The sequence below is a fragment of the Pelodiscus sinensis genome, chromosome 6 (assembly GCF_049634645.1).
Source record: "Pelodiscus sinensis isolate JC-2024 chromosome 6, ASM4963464v1, whole genome shotgun sequence".
Classification (NCBI taxonomy): domain Eukaryota; kingdom Metazoa; phylum Chordata; order Testudines; family Trionychidae; genus Pelodiscus; species Pelodiscus sinensis.
The window spans coordinates 124,806,368-124,822,390 of NC_134716.1; the positions used below are offsets into that span (position 1 = coordinate 124,806,368).

Genomic DNA, 16,023 nt, shown 5'->3' on the forward strand with positions numbered 1-16,023 from the left:
GACCCATGTTAATGAAGCTAATAAAGGGGGCTGGATATGTCCCATACGTAGCTTTTGATGGAGAAATGCAGATATTAAAGGCAGGGGATTTCTACAGCTATGTATGGGACACTTTCAGCCCACTTAATTAGCCTCATTGATGTGGGTCCTATAATGGACAGGTGATACTTCTACTGTTTCTGTTGTTTTTGTTTTTACTTTTACTTTTACTTTTTTGTACATCTATATCTATTATATTATATCTTGGTTTCTGACATTGTCACTCCCATTCATCTGAGGAAGTGGGTTTTGTCCATGACAAGCAATGTCACAATCCTATATGTTTTAGTTAGTCCTTAAGGAGCCACAAGACTGCCTGTTGTTTATAAAATTACAGACTAACACGGTGACCCCTCAGAGATTTTATAGCCCGTGTGAGTGATCCCTTTGAACTCAATGGGTACATCTAGACTACAGGATTTTGTCGACAGAAGTTTTGTCGACAAACCTTCTGTTGACAAAGAGCATCCAGACTACATCCAGTTCTGTCGACAAAACAAGCGGCTTTGTCAACATGACAGTGTGGACGCAAAGGACAGTGTAGATGCAATAACGCCTTCTGTTGACAGAACTCTTATGACAAAAGGCGTTATTCCTCGTAGAATGAGGTTTACAGCCATCGACAAAAAGGCTGAGTTCTGTTGACATTGTCGGCACTTTTGTCGACAAAACCCTGTAGTCTAGACACACCCAATGAGACTACTCTGAAGCATGTGTGGAATGGCTTGTGGGAGTGCAGCTATTCTTCTGAGCTATGCTATGGTGTTTGGGACCATGGCTGGCAGTATATTGTATTGTTGCCTGTCAAAGAAGGGGATTGGACTCGATGGCCTTCCACTCATGGCTTGCTGTGCATTGAGAGACGGGGGATTCTATAGTAATGCTGCTTAATTTTCAGAGTAAAGGTCATAAACTGGATGCCCACAGAAGAGTTCCCCACTTCTTCTATATTCCCTTCCGGTTCCTGTGTCACACTGATATCTGAACCCCTCCAGATTTTGTGCCCCCCCTCCAGATTTTAAACCATGACACGGAGCTCTCGGATTCCAAATACCAAACCCGTGGCACTTTTCCCACCCTTTCCCGCCGAGGTTCTCCAAAGCACTTTTATAGCAATGAGGTAATTAGGCCTGACAGCTCCTCTGTGGAGGCCACATATTCAGCACTGCCGACGCTCAAGATTTTTTTCACAAGTCGGGTGATATTGGATGCTTTTCTTTAAAGCTCCAACCCCTTTGATTGCAGGAGGCATTTAAAACAACAACAAAGAAAATTAAAAGAAAAGCGTCGAGCCTTGACGATTGGAAAGCCGAGTAAGAAAACGAGCCGGCAAGGCTCCAAATGGGAAGGCCACAAAAAGGAACCTAAGAAAATCGGGAAAGTTTCATGATTTTCCGGCCAATGTTGTTTGTGGGGAGGGGGTAGCCGGCTCAAGATTCTGAATTGTGTGGGGCTGAGAGGTAGGGATGTGGAAGGTTAACTGGGAAGCCTTACCCTTAGTGAGTGAGGCTTACTGGTTCTGGTTAACTGGGCAGGGGACTGCTACACTCCCATGGGGCCCGGCATAGACAAGGGCTGCTCTGGACGGGCTGAAGCAGCTCTTGCCTGTGGCACGGTGTGGGGGAGAGGGCACTCCAGATCAGCTGCGGCAGGCGGGGGAGCCATGTAGGAGACCCCCCACTTAATTGGGTAATTGGTTAAACATCACGTTTGACCTGTTTACCAAATAAATGGGATTTTACATCCCTATTGAAAGGGTGAAGGGGTTTTAATTCCCATTTTACGCATAGGAAACCAGAGAGGCCGAGATGCTAAAGAATTTGCCCGGGTTCATGCAACCTATCAGTGGTCGGTGCAGGAATTAGAACTCTTGTGTCCTAGCTCCCAGTCACTTGTTTATCTGCTGGACGACACGTCCTCCTGACGGAAGAGCTGTGGAGATCCGGAGATGTGCTGTTTCCCCACATAGAACATGTTTGTGTTTCATGAGTCAGCGTTTCTGAGGGCAATCCCTCACAGTCGTAAGCAAACGTGAATGCTGGGTTGGCTCGGGTAAATTTGGTTCTCAAGTGAGCCATGTACGTTGTGGTGATCAGGTGCCACTGGGATTTGTACACGTTAAAACCTGAGCCAGATGTTCCCTGTTGGGGGGCTGGCTTGATTTCCCCCGGCCCCTATCATTTTAACTCTTTACAGACCAAATCCTCTACAGCAGGGGTGGGGAATCTTTTTGAACCGGGGGCTGCTGACCCACAGAAAAATCAGTTCGGGGGGGGCACACAAAAGTGAGAAGCCAAAAAAAACCCACCTCACAGATGTGGCCCCTGACTGAGAAATGACACCTCCCACATTTCCCTGGCACACTAAAGCTTAGAGGGGCCAGGCTAATAGATTTTGTGGACCCCCAAACCATGGGGCACTGGATCCAAGGGAGCGGGGGGGCCACAGGTTCTCTACCCCTGCTCTATGGGGAATTCTACATTGTCACTACAGAAAAGAAAAGAGAGAGTGTGGTTTTGGGGGGTGAATGCAAATCTCCCAGCTATATAGATTTTGGGGAATTGCAAAGGGAAGCTTAGAGACCTGTGTGCAGAGGATGCAGGTAAATGGGATTGAAGTTAAATCATGGCCATGCACATTTTTTTCCAGCATGCATTTCTGTTCAGCCCAGTCTTGGAGAAGATTCAAACTTTTTCATGTTCCCTGCGAATTGGAGGCTTAGATCTCTGACCTTTTAAAAATCCATTTAGCGTCTCATCTTTCAGAGATTTAAACAAAAGATTTTGACCTCGAGGGCTCTCCTTTTACACTTGATGAGAAAGAAAGGCTAGGAAAGAGGGGACAGCAGAAAGAAAGGCAACATCAATTGAACGGCTGAAAGCAGGCAGTAATTTTCCAGGCCGCAGAGGGAAGAAGGAGCCTGAAAGGATTTGTGCCTTGTGTCTTTAAATGAGTAGTGAGAAGTCGGGCTGGGAAAGGCTGGAAGCAGACGCAGGGCTGCAAAACAAAGGCAGAGGCAGAACAGCTGGAGGGATAATGCTCTTTGCCTCACTCAAATAAAGCTGCTTGCTCGGTGGTATAGGAAAGGGATTTTTCCTCTGGTTCATTCCCGTTGCTAGCTGGATTCTTGCATGCCTTTGGAATACATTAAAGAGCAACGCTGCTGTAATAGCCCAGCATATTTCAGCAGGCTGAGTCCTGCACAGTTCCGCTTGCAAACATCTCCCACAAAGCACCTTGTCTTTCTGCGCCTCTCTGTGTCAGGCCCATAGCAAAGTGATGGTTTTGTCACAGAAGAGCTAGTGCTGGCTGAAAACGAGTATTTGGGCCCCAACATACCTCTGTCACAAGATGGAATTTCTCACAATAAAAGACCTGTTTTTATCCAGATGTTTGGGGATTTCAGCAAAAATGTGACCTATTAGGGGGTGTATGGAGGGTTGCCCGCTCAAATATTGGGGGGGGGGGGGGAGAGAGAAAAAATGGTTTTCTTTGAAATTCTTCATGAGCCATCAATACAATACCCGACTAGCTCTGCGGGCGGGGGGGGGGGGAATTCTCTATAACAATGAAAGGGCATGAGAGCAGCCCTTCCCCGCCAGGCAAGGGATGGTGACAGGCCTCTCTTCTGGTGGCAGGAAGCTGTAACAGCTATAATGAATAGAAACAACATCCATCAAGCAAGACTGACAGTGAGAAAAGAAGCCATAACTGCCATTCTTGCTTCATGTGACTGGACATTAAGTGATATGCCCAAGGCCAGAAAGGAAGTCAGTGTCAGTGACCAGGTTGGAAGTCCGAATTTCTTGCCTCTCAACCTTCTGTTCGGACCCAATACAACATGTTACCTTGTGTGAACAATGCTTTTCCAACCTCAGTAAGCACTTGGGTGGATTCACATCTGGGGAGGAGGTTTGGTGAGAGAGAGCAATCCTTCTGAATGGAAGACCACTTTCTCTTCCCATTGATCTGAACCTTTCTGTGAGTTTTAGGCCACGACTTACAAAGAACCAAAATAGAGAATGTGGTTTTGGGGGGGGAGGGGTGAATGCAAATCTCCCAGCTACATAGATTTTGGGGAATTTCTGACCCGTGAAAGCAGTCAGAAATGTACCAACTCCCAGAATTGAGCAGCTTGGAGTTCAAAGTCCCCAGGCAATGCATTCAAACCTAGACAGGCTCTCTGTCCTGTGAGCAGATGCTGCCTGGAATGCATTACAGGAAGTAGGGCTCTGCTTTGGTTTTGGAGGAGGCAAGGGTGAGAACATGCTAGATGAGCAGGAAGTGTTCTGGGCCACGCTAGAGAAGCCATGAGGTTTGGAGTCAGGAGAGACACTAGGCTGACAGACAGAATGAAGGTGAGTCAGAGGAGGTGGTGAGAGGTGTCAGCTGGGGGGGAGGGCGCTTACGGCGAGCTTTGCAAGCGGTGAGTAAATGCTGAATGCCATGGGGAAGCCATAAACCACCACAACCCATCCCCTCTTGGCAGAGGTTTCAAACACCAATACAGGTGCACTTCTCATCCTCTTCCCACCTTCCCTTCCTCGAGGTGTGACTTGAAAAGCTGCGTATCCTTGGCAATTCAGGCTCCAAAGCATAGCACGAGTGTGCATCGGAAGGAGCAGCTTTTGCACATAAGAAATTCAGGACAATGTTCCATCTGGGAGGCAGAGATGGGCATCCCTGCAGGCGTGGCAGAGATGTGCTTAAAATAAAAGTAACAGGGGAGGTTTAAAGGGAAGCTGTAAGGATTACACCCAGGGGCCAGATCCTTAGGTGGTAAAATCGCCTGACGGCATTCGAACAATATCGTCAACGCTGACTCAGGAGAACCCTAACTCTCCCTTGGGTGGACAGGCACACGGACACTAGCATCCAGGAAGAGTCGAACATGACCAGCATTGCAGCGATCATCATCTACCAGCAACATTGCTGGGCTGGTCCCATGGCCAGGGTGCCTGATGGGCAGCACCCAAAACAGATTCTCTTTTCTGGGGAGGATGGAGGAATGTTGAGGGCCGGAGGAAGTGATTTAAGGACATGTGGAAGGCAAACATGACAAAGTGTGGCATCAGTATTGACACCTGGGAGAATTTTGCCCAGGACCATCTTGCCCAGGACCACGGAGAGCAGTAATCTGTGAGGAGGCGGTGCAATTTGAGAGGTCCCACCTCAGTGCAGAGGAGGAGAGGCAGAGGAGGAGAAAAGAGCAGCAAAAACTGCCCTGCGTCCCTCCAATAGCCACCTGCCCCCTCTGTAATAGGACCCGCAGCTCCAGAATTGGGCTGGTTAGCCATCAACGGATCCACAAATAGGAAGGTGACAGGAAGACATCCCATTCATTATCGAGTGAGTGCTGAAAGAGAGAGAGAGAGAGAGGAGAGATAATCCGGCATTGCACACTGGAGTGGTGCTGAGTTATATACGTCTAAAGACCTGGCCGTACAGGTGATATGACCTTCCCCTGGTGAAATTAAGGCTGAATGCAATCGGAACTCAGTCTGAATGCAGTTTAATTCCTTTAGTCTCCTTTGAAAATCGCAGCTTTAATGTGTTAAACCTGAAAACACTCCCGGGGGGCAAGTAAATATTATTCTCCCCATCGCACAGATGGGCATACTGCGCTCCAGAAGGTTGAAGAGACTTGTCTCAAGATCACATAGGACAGCCATGGCAGAGCAGAGCTTTTGTCTTTGGACACCCGCACTTGTCCTTTAGCTGCTAGGTCATCTCTTGCTCGCTCGCTCTCTGCTAGTGTGTGGGATAGTCTCCTAAAAGAAACGGTGGAAACCAGGGTGGGTTTGGCACAACCAGATTGTACTAGATAATGGAGGGATCAGCTGGTGGGGCATATCCTGGATTGGTGGAGTCAGTGTGGAGGACCAAAAGCATTTTTTCCATGGTGGAACCCATAGGTATTATGAGAGTACAAATGCACATCCCAAAGGGGATGGGCAACCAATGAATACTGTCATCCCCAATGTTCACTCTCATCTTTTGCATCCATGCACGGATTTTTTTTCATCCTTGTGAGGAATAAATTTTATGTGCACTGAGGCAAGTGTGGGTGCGCACCACACACAGAAACATAAAACCTAGCAGTGGGCCCTCTGCTAATCAGCTGGGCAGCATTTATACTACTTCTGAGCAGCTGCACAAGCATGCAGCGTACAGGGAACACTTTGCTACTGGCCTGCAGATGACCTTAGGTAAATGACTGACCTCTCTCTGCCTCGGTTTCCCTACTTGTGCAATGATGACCATGATCCTGGCCACCTTTGTTTCAAGTGCTATGAGAGAGGCATCCTGTTTTCAGCACAATTGTTTTATGTGTTCAGATGTACCCTTTAACCTGTGCTGGGTGATTGTGGCTAGTTTTCTTTTTTCCTGTGGGAGAGGGGCAGTTGTGTTGGAAGGAGAACATCCTGTCGTTTCTTCCTTCATCCACTCTTCTGAGCCTCCCCCTGCATCTGCCTTATAATAGCAAAGGCTGTACAAAGTGTACGTATGGTATTTTCAGGGGCCATTCCCCACGAGGCAGGAGGCAGCCAGAGAGCAAAACTTTCCTTCCTCCTGGCCTCAGCTTAGCTCCCCAGTGCAGCTCATCCTGCCCCTCAGCTTGTTCTCTGGCCTGTGGCCCACGAGAGATTTCCACGCCGGAGCACCTCACACAGCCGAGGCCGAAAGTGAGCCCACAGAAGTTGACATGCGTGTCCTCGAAGGGAGCTTGTCACAAACAGGAAATGAAAACAGACGCCGACTTCTTTCATCCGTTTATTTTCATGTCGGAGGGTTTTTTCCCCTTGCCTTTTTCTTTTGGAGGCATAGGTTTGGAGCAATCTGTTAGGGCCAGTCGCTAGTACCCTTAGCGCAGACGGCCTGCTCAAATCCCTGAGCTGTACAGCCACTGTTCTTCATCTGAGCCTCGGTTGAGTCTGAGGGGGTCTGCTTGTGTAGCGCTCTGGGTGGTGACCATTTTGGAGAGCTGGAGGTGCAGGAAACCCACCTAAGCCTTTGCTTGCTATTTGGCGGAGGAAAGGGCAGGAAAAAGCCTCTCCCTCTCCTTTCTCCCGTCTCCACCCTGTGTTTAAGTCCTGTCTGTCTCTCTGTGTCTGTCTTCTGACTGGAAATACCAGCCCACCCTCATGGCTGATGGAGGAGGAGTTGGGGAAATGTGGCGAATGGATGCTCACCCCGCTCTGGTGTTTGTCAGGGGATGCAGGCATGGCCACATTATGACTTTCATGGGCCCTAGGCACTTTTGCCTTCGTGGGTCCCTTCCTCCATTAAAAAAAAATTATATTAAAAATTATTTTTGATATAACTTTAAATACTTCAACATTTTCTCTTTTAGGCAAAATTTAATAGATTTCCGTGGGCCCTAAAAGTTTCATTTTTTTTCTGATGTGAGGAAAAAAATTAAAACATTTTCTTCGACCCTAAAAGTTCATTTTTTTCCTTCTGATTTTAAAAGAAATTAAAACATTTTCGTGGGCCCCTAAAAGTATCGTGGGCCCTAGGCCCTGTGCCTACTGTGCCTAATGGATAAGTCAGCCTGGATGCAGGTTCCCATAGGCGGTTCCTAATGCTCTAGAGCCACTCAAGCACCTGAGAAAGAACTGTTTAATTTTCCTGGTGGTGTTTACTGCTCTGGGGATGTCATCCCTACAAGCATAGGGCCTCTGGGTGGCAAGAAAACATGCTTGCACAGTAGGCGATGTCATGAAACGTGTTTGTAAAATGCGTCGCGTCGCTCTCTCGTGGTTGCTCCTCCTAGAGAATAACAACCTACTACTGTGACCGTCAGGGATGTTCCCCACTCTGACATCAGCACGTGCATGACTGGGGTTGGCATTCTGTGAGGTAGAGGGCAATCACATACCATCCTGCAAAGGTGATAGTTATGCCTTGCACTGTAAACTCATTTAGCTCTGGCTTCCAACACAGGAACTTTTCCTGGGTGGTGGGGTTTCTTGTTGAATGCATTTGCAGACTGCTCCAGCCTTGTACGGGGAGAGGGATGGAGGCTGAAGGAATCGGATCATATTACTTATTCTCTCCTGAGGGTCTCCAGCCCTACTTGAATGAGCCTCACAATCATCCTGTGCAGGAAATAAATATGATGGGGATGCTTTAGATGTGGAAACTCCAGCACAGAGAGGTTAAATGACGTGCCCCCGGTGATGCAGTGAGAGTCAGGAAAAGAATCTCTGACTCCTTGTTCCCCAGCTCTAACCACTAGGCCCCTAAGCCGCCTCATCACTCCATGTAACTTTGAGGTGGGATCCCCTTCTCTTTCCCAAAATGTTAGCAAAATGGCTGATGTGTGTCTAGTTTTACTCTGTAAAACAAACTTTCGGAGCTGGGACTGGCTAGTAACTCTTGACTCCTTGGGATTTACTGTTCCTTCCCTTCATATTTACACTGCGTTTGTGAATAAACAACATATTATTTAAAGGGCAAATAAAATCCAGAAAGACTTAATGCAGGATAGATTCGTAAAACAAACTTCACAGCTGGAGAACGGGCAGGAGGAAATCCCCTTGTAGGTTTTGTTTCTTTTCTGCACAGTTAAAGGAAAAGCTCTCAAACAGCTGTAAACCAAATTCTGACAAATTTCTAAAGAATGGGGTAAAAAATGACAAACATGCAGATTGTCCATGTTGTTTGGACAGCCTGGGACAAGCCAGCATCTTCGTAGCCAAGAAAAGCTTTGCACGTCTGACACACCTGCATATCAAGATCTCAGTGCTTTATACGTGGTACTTAACGCAGCCTGGAATGTTCCGGAGGCGGAGAATTTAGAAGCATAGAATCCCAAGGTTGGAAGAGACCTCAGGAATCACCAAGTCCAACCCCCTGCCCAAAGCAAGACCAACCCCAACTCAGTCAGGACTGTCAAGCCAGGTCTTAACCTCTAGGCATGGCGATTCCACCACCTCCCTAGGGAACCCATTCCCAGTGCTTCACCCCATCCTAGGGAAAGAGTTTTTCCTAATAGTCAACCTGGACCCTCCCCCACATATCCCCTGACTACAGAAAGTCAACCTGACAGCTAGACCTGGTTGGGAAACTATTTTTTTTCCCCTGAAAAATGTTGACAAACCCAAACTTTGATTGTCCTTTTCATCACCCTATTTTGAGGAGGGGGGAGGTTGAAATGCAACGTTTTCAGTTGCTGAAAACTGGGGGAAAAAAAGTTTGTTTGCGCTTTCAAAACCGAAAAGGTTTTGATACAAATTATTGGATAGCAAATTTCCACTCCCTGAAAAACTGTGATGGAAAATTTTCAACCAGCTGAAGAGAAGCCTACTAGGAGCATCTTCAGTCAGTGTCAACAGTATGAAGTCTATGACACACAGCTGAGCAATTCTAATTCAGTTTTCAGACCTTGGGATTGATCCACTGGGAAGATACCAACAAATTAAAGAGCTTGTATAAGGGCCACAAAGATAATGCCAAACTAATCTGATAGCGTTCTTTGATAGGATAACGAGCCTTGTGGATAAGGGAGAAGCGGTGGATGTCATATACCTAGACTTTAGTAAGGCATTTGATACGGTCTCGCATGATATTCTTATTGATAAACTAGGCAAATATAACTTAGATAGGGCCACGATAAGGTGGGTGCATAATTGGCTGGATAACCGTAGTCAGAGAGTTGTTGTTAACGGTTCTAAATCCTGCTGGAAAGGGATAACAAGTGAAGTTCCTCAAGGGTCTGTTTTGGGACCCGTACTGTTCAATATCTTCATCAATGATGTAGATATTGGGATAGAGAGTACGCTTATTAAGTTTGCAGATGATACCAAACTGGGTGGGGTTGCAACTTCTTTGGAGGATAGGGACAAAATTCAAAATGACCTTAGCAAGTTAAAGAAATGGTCAGAGGTAAACAGGATGAGGTTTAATAAAGAGAAATGCAAAGTGCTCCACTTAGGAAGGAACAATCAGTTCCATACATACAAGATGGGAAGCGACGGTCTAGGAAGGAGCATGGCGGAAAGGGATCTAGGGGTCATAGTGGACCACAAGTTAAATATGAGTCAACAGTGTGATGCTGTTGCAAAAAAAGCAAATATGATTCTAGGTTGTATCAACAGGTGTGTTGTAAGCAAAACTCGTGAAGTCATTCTGCCGCTCTACTCTGCACTAGTTAGGCCTCAGCTGGAGTACTGTGTCCAGTTCTGGGCGCCACATTTCAAGAAAGATGTGGAGAAATTGGAAAGGGTACAGAGAAGAGCGACAAGAATGATTAAAGGTTTAGAGAACATGACCTATGAAGCCAGGCTTCATGAACTGGGCTTGTTTAGTTTGGAAAAAAGAAGATTAAGGGGGGACATGATAGCGGTTTTCAAATATCTAAAAGGGTGTCACAAGAAGGAAGGAGAAAATTTGTTCCTCTTGGTTTCTGAGGACAGGACAAGGAGTAATGGGCTTAAAGTGCAGCAAGGGAGGTTTAGATTGGACATTAGGAAAAAATTCCTAACTGTCAGGGTGGTCAAATATTGGAATAAATTGCCAAGGGAGGTGGTGGAATCTCCCTCTCTGGAGATATTTAAGAACAGGTTAGATAGACATCTGTCAGGGATGGTGTAGACGGAGCTTGGTCCTGCCTTGAGGGTGGGGGGCTGGATGCGATGACCTCTCGAGGTGCCTTCCAGTCCTATAATTTTAGGAAATCCACAGGGACCCTCTGTGATTTTTCTTGCCGTGTCTGGGAAATGTTTCATGCCAGTCAGGAGGAAATCAGTTTCTTTTGTACCACACATGGTGTCCTGGACAAAAAGTATCATCAGACATGTACATGAAAATTTCATAAGCTCTTTACAAAAAAAAGAGGGAGGGGGAACAACCCTTCAAATCAATGCAAAAATATTCCACAGTGGAGTCATTTTGATTAATAAGAAGAAGAAAGGGGGGAAAAAGGAGGAGGTTGCCTGAAATAAGCAAAATTTCGAGCTAATGGGAATCTCATTCATTATTTAATCCACTCCTTATCTGAAATGTACAAAAAATGGAATCTAATATGGCGTATGTATGTTGTTGTCTTAGCGAAAAGACAAGGGGCAAAGGCCTGCAATTTCACTTAATATATTAAATCCAACTGCAGGCTTTGAGCCAGATTAATAACTCTAGTGAGCTAGAAAATCCCAATATATATTTTTGCTAGCTCCATGCATGATGTGGCTTGATTCATAAGCAGCCCCACTGCTGGGCTTTATTAAGTACAAATAAAATATCTCTTCTATTGCAAAAGCCCACAAGGTGATGGAAGAAGGGGCGGGAGAAGGGGCTGCCTTTGCAAGCGAGGGTATATTTTCTTTGGACGTCAGACTCCTACCCCTTACCTCAGGAATATGTTTATGTATACGCTAGGGAGGTAAATGGTTAACTGGTTCTAAACGGGTGAGGCTTACCCGTTCTGGTTAACCAGTAGGGGCTGGAGCAGCTCCTGACCCATCTCAGGCTAGGCACTGCTCCAGCTCAGTGGGGCTTGCTAGAGCTGCTGATGACCATGACAGGCCCAAGCTTGCCCCCCACCCCAAGTCGCATGCTGGCTCCCCAGAAGTAGGGCCAGCATGGGCTGCCAGCCCCGCTTCCGGGGAACTATCTACAGGCCCTGCAACAAAGCTTCCTCCCCTGCCTGCCTCACTCCTAGGAAGGCTTTGTGGTGGTCTCGGCAGTATAACGCTTATTTAGGCGTTTATATGCCAGAGCCAGCAGTGATACGATTACATTTTGAAACCCATTTTTACATCCCTGGTGCACACGCCCACCAAGGAGCAGGGAGAAAGGAATTGGTTCCTTATGATCATGGAGCACTGGTGAAAAGAGATCGGGGCTGCTCTTCCCCTCAGGCGGTCACGACTCCATGTTATGTCTCAGGCAGCAGAAGACACCTGCAGTAGCTGGTCCATAGCCCCATCCTGCGCAGGGGTTCTGTCACTGATGCAAGAGGGGTACAGAATGAAATGTGAACGGCTCCCTGCAGAAACTAGACCTCTGCCATGTGGGGAAAGGTGATCCAGCGTGGCCAGTCTCGTGCCCTTCGGGAACTTGCGGCAGATTATTAAATATCAAGAGCAGCAGGTTCCTGAGAGTCATGAGATGGGCTTAAAATCACAGGATTAAAATAATAATGAGTAATAATGAACTTTAGACTCCTTTGCCTTCAAGGTTCTGCACCTCCCAGGGTCTACGCAGGCCATGCTTTCAGGCTTTTCTTTCGCCTTCCAGGAATTAGGGGTTTTATGAAAAGCCCCAGATATCATGAACTCATGATAGAATTCCAAGAGAGGTGGTATTTCCAAATTATGGAAGGTAGCCATAAGAGAGAACTTAACTGCATGTTTTTTTGGTAAAGTTAAGCGTGTGTGTAACATGGACAGATGGAACTGAGCCTTGGACCTCTGGAACTTAGTGCACGAGTCTCTACAGCTTCAGCTAAAAGCCAGGTGGCTCTCACTCAGCTAAGGATGCAGAGCACACTCATTCTCTGTCTCTGAAAGTGATCTACGTGCCACTGCATGGGACAGTCAACCACACCCAGCAGGTGTGTGGGTTACATGCGTGTTGCTAAGCTATGGGCAACAAGTTATTGGACTTGGTACAAGAGTAATGAGGATGAAATTCTGTGGCCTGTGATCTACAGGAAACACGACTAGATGGTCTACTGCTCACTTCTGACCTTACCGTTTCTAAATCTAGGCCGAAAAACCACGTTGGAGGCATGAGCTCCTGAGCAGAGCCAGGTCTGTGGGGAGTACTTGGATGTGGGACCTCCAAAGAGATGTAGGAATGACCAACTTCTGCAAGAAGGTGGTGTCAGATCCTTCCAAGCTCCTCTGCTTTTCGTTATATTACAGTAACTCTTAAAGTCCTCACCTGGGTGCTAGGCACCGTACTAACACAAGAAAGAGATGCCCTGTGCTCCTCCAAAGAGCTTATAGTCTGCCAGGTAAAACAGATGTAGCTGTGATCACCATTCTGCAGCTGGAGAAGGAAGGTGCACAGAAATCAACCTACCCCCGGCAATGAAGTGCTCCTGTAATAGACATTGCGTCTCAGGGAAGCTGTTGAGTCAAAGTTAGTCTCTTGCCACTGCTTGATGTTTGTCCAGCAGCTTTATAAAAAACATCCAAAGGGTCATTTTATTTAATCTATGTCCCCTAAGCAAATTGAGTTTAAATTCTACCGGAAAAAAAGTAGAATAACCTTGCAGCAGTAGTACAGCCAGCGGCTTTTATTTTGAGTGACTGAAAAGCTGTCTAGGGCATTTTTTATTATACAAAAGAAAGAAAACTAAGGTTGCAGATGATCAGATATTGGACAGAAGAAAACCAGGAGAGTAGTGAGATTTTGTTGTTGTTTTAAAATGTGTGAGTAAGTTATTTTAAAAAACACATTAGTTGCTCAATGGATTTTTCCACTCACTCTTGGAGGGGGTCCAGGGACTCTAATCCAGACCGCACTGAGTGGATGGAAGTGATGTCTGGAGAACTGAGGAAATGCATGCGATGCAGAAGGAAGGGATGGTTTCTGCGTGTGTCCGCAAGAAGCATTTTCATGTCTCTAGCGGGGGGCTTGCCGGTCGAGATGATCATATGTCATCTCTGCAGCAGTTTCATTCTCCTGGCAACAAGTGAGAGGCTGATGAGTGTCAGGTATAGGGATGTAGAATTTTGATTAATTGGCTAATTGAATAGTCGATGCAATTTGCATCGACTATTTGATTAGTCGATAAGGGTGCCTCCACCTTTGAAGTGTAGCAACAGCCCTGGAGAGCACTGTGGGGAACATGGGCCAGCGGGGGACTCAAGCAGTCCCGCTCTGGCCTCGGGCTCCCTGCAGCTTTTCAAAGAGGCACAGTTCCCAGCTAACCCCGAGCTCCACGCGACTCTGCCCCTTTGAAATGCCGTGTGCATGAGACGCCACCTCTTTGAAATACCGCGTGGAGCCTGATCCTGGGCTCGACATGGCGTTTCAAAGAGGCAGACCCCGGGCTCCATGCGGTGCTTCCACTTTGAAATGCCTCATGCAGCCTGGGCCAGCTGTAGGCTCCCAATTGGCCCTGGGCTGCATGCAGCGTTTCAAAGTGGCAGCACCGCATGGAGCCCGGAGTCTGGCCCCGGACTTCAGATGGTGCTGCCACTTTGAAGCACCCCCTGCATAGCACACCAGCTGCATAGTGATCGTTGTACGGCTTGTAGATGTGACAAAGGTGTGTTTCAAGGTAGGAATTGAGGAAAGATGCCGGACCAGCCTGCTTCTCTCCCCTGCTCAGTAAGCTTGCGTGTTGGAACATCAGACACACCTGCAGCATATAAGGTGTCAAGATATCATCGTTGGCAGGGTATTTATCTGGACTAGACTTCAGGGAGGTCCTCCCCAAACTGTCTCAATTCAGAATAGAATGGGAAAGGTTTTGTGGTCTTCAGGCCACAAGGGCTCACGTGGTCTGACATCCTGCGTAATGGAAAGAGGAGAATTTTCACCAGGGATTCCTGCACTGTAGCCCAAAACTTTGTAGCTGAGCAAGGGCAGATCTCTTCTCAATTTAAAACCTCCATGTGATGGAGAATCTGAGTTGGTGTACTTAGTTGGTAGGGTCTTCGTGTGTCTGTGTGTCATAGACTCACAGAACAGTAGAACTGGAAGGGACCTCGAAAGGTCATCGAGTCCAGTCCTCTGCCCTCACGGCAGGATCCAGCACTGTCTAGACCATCCCTGATAGATGTCTATCTAACCTGCTCTTAATTCTCCCCAGAGATGGAGATTCCACAACCTCCCTAGGCAATTTATTCTAGTATTTAACCACCCTGACAGGTAGGAAGTTTTCCCTAATGTCCAACCTAAACCTCCCTTGCTGCAATTTAAGCCCATTGCTTCTTGTCCTATTCTCAGAGGCCACGGTGAACAATTTTTCTCCCTTCTCCTTGTGACACCCTTTTAGATACTTGAAAACCGCTATCGTCCCCTCTCAATCTTCTCCTTTCCAAAGTAAACAAACCCAGTTCTTTCAGTCTTCCCTCATAGCTCATGTTCTCTAGATCTTTAATCATTTTTGTTGCTCTTCTCTGGACCTTCTCCAATTTCTCCGCATCTTTCTTGAAATGTGGTGCCCAGAACTAGACATAATACTCCAGCTGAGGCCTAATCAGCCTCTAGCATAGAGTGGAAGAATGACTTCTCGAGTCTTGCTCACAACACTCCTGTTAATGCATCCCAGAATTGTGTTTGCTTTTTTTGCATGTGTCACACTGTTAACTCGTATTTAGCTTGTGGTCCACTATGACCCCTAGATCTTTCTGCAGTACTTGTTCCTAGACCGTCGCTTCCCATTCTGTGTGTGTGAAATGGATTGTTCCTTCCTAATTGGAGTACTTTGCATTTGTCCTTATTAAACTTCATCCTCTTTACCTCAGACCATTTCTCCAGTTTGTCCACATCATTTTGAATTATGACCCTGTACTCCAAAGCAGTTGCAACCCCTCCTAGCTTTGTATCATCTGCAAACTTAATAAATGTACTCTCTATGTCAATATTTAAATCACTTATGAAGATATTGAACAGAACCGGTCCCAAAACAGACCCCGCGGAATCCCATTTGTTATGCCTTTCCAGCAGGATTGTGAACCTTTAATAACTACTCTCTGAGTACAGTTATCCAGTCAGTTATGCACCCACCTTATAGTAGCCCAATCTAAGTTGTAGTTGCCTAGTTTATTGATGATAAGATCATGCGAGACCGTATCAAATGCATTACTAAAGTCTAGGTATATCGTGTCCACTGCTTCTCCTTTATCCACCAGACTCGTTATCCTATTAAATAAAGCTATCAGATTGGTTTGACATGATTTGTTCTTTACAAATCCATGCTGGCTCTTCCCTATCACCTTATTATCTTCCAGGTGTTTGCTCGTGTACCACACACAGGGTAGTTTTCATTTAATTTGCTAAGGAGGACACTTTGGAAAGCTT

The 16,023-nt window shown here is 46.6% G+C and overlaps 1 protein-coding gene across 13 annotated transcripts in view; it reads left to right on the top strand.

Moving 5' to 3' along the window:
* Positions 1-16,023, top strand: part of CELF4 (CUGBP Elav-like family member 4) — a 996,171-nt gene that overhangs the window by 221,531 nt on the left and 758,617 nt on the right. The gene's annotated exons all lie outside the window — the stretch shown is intronic.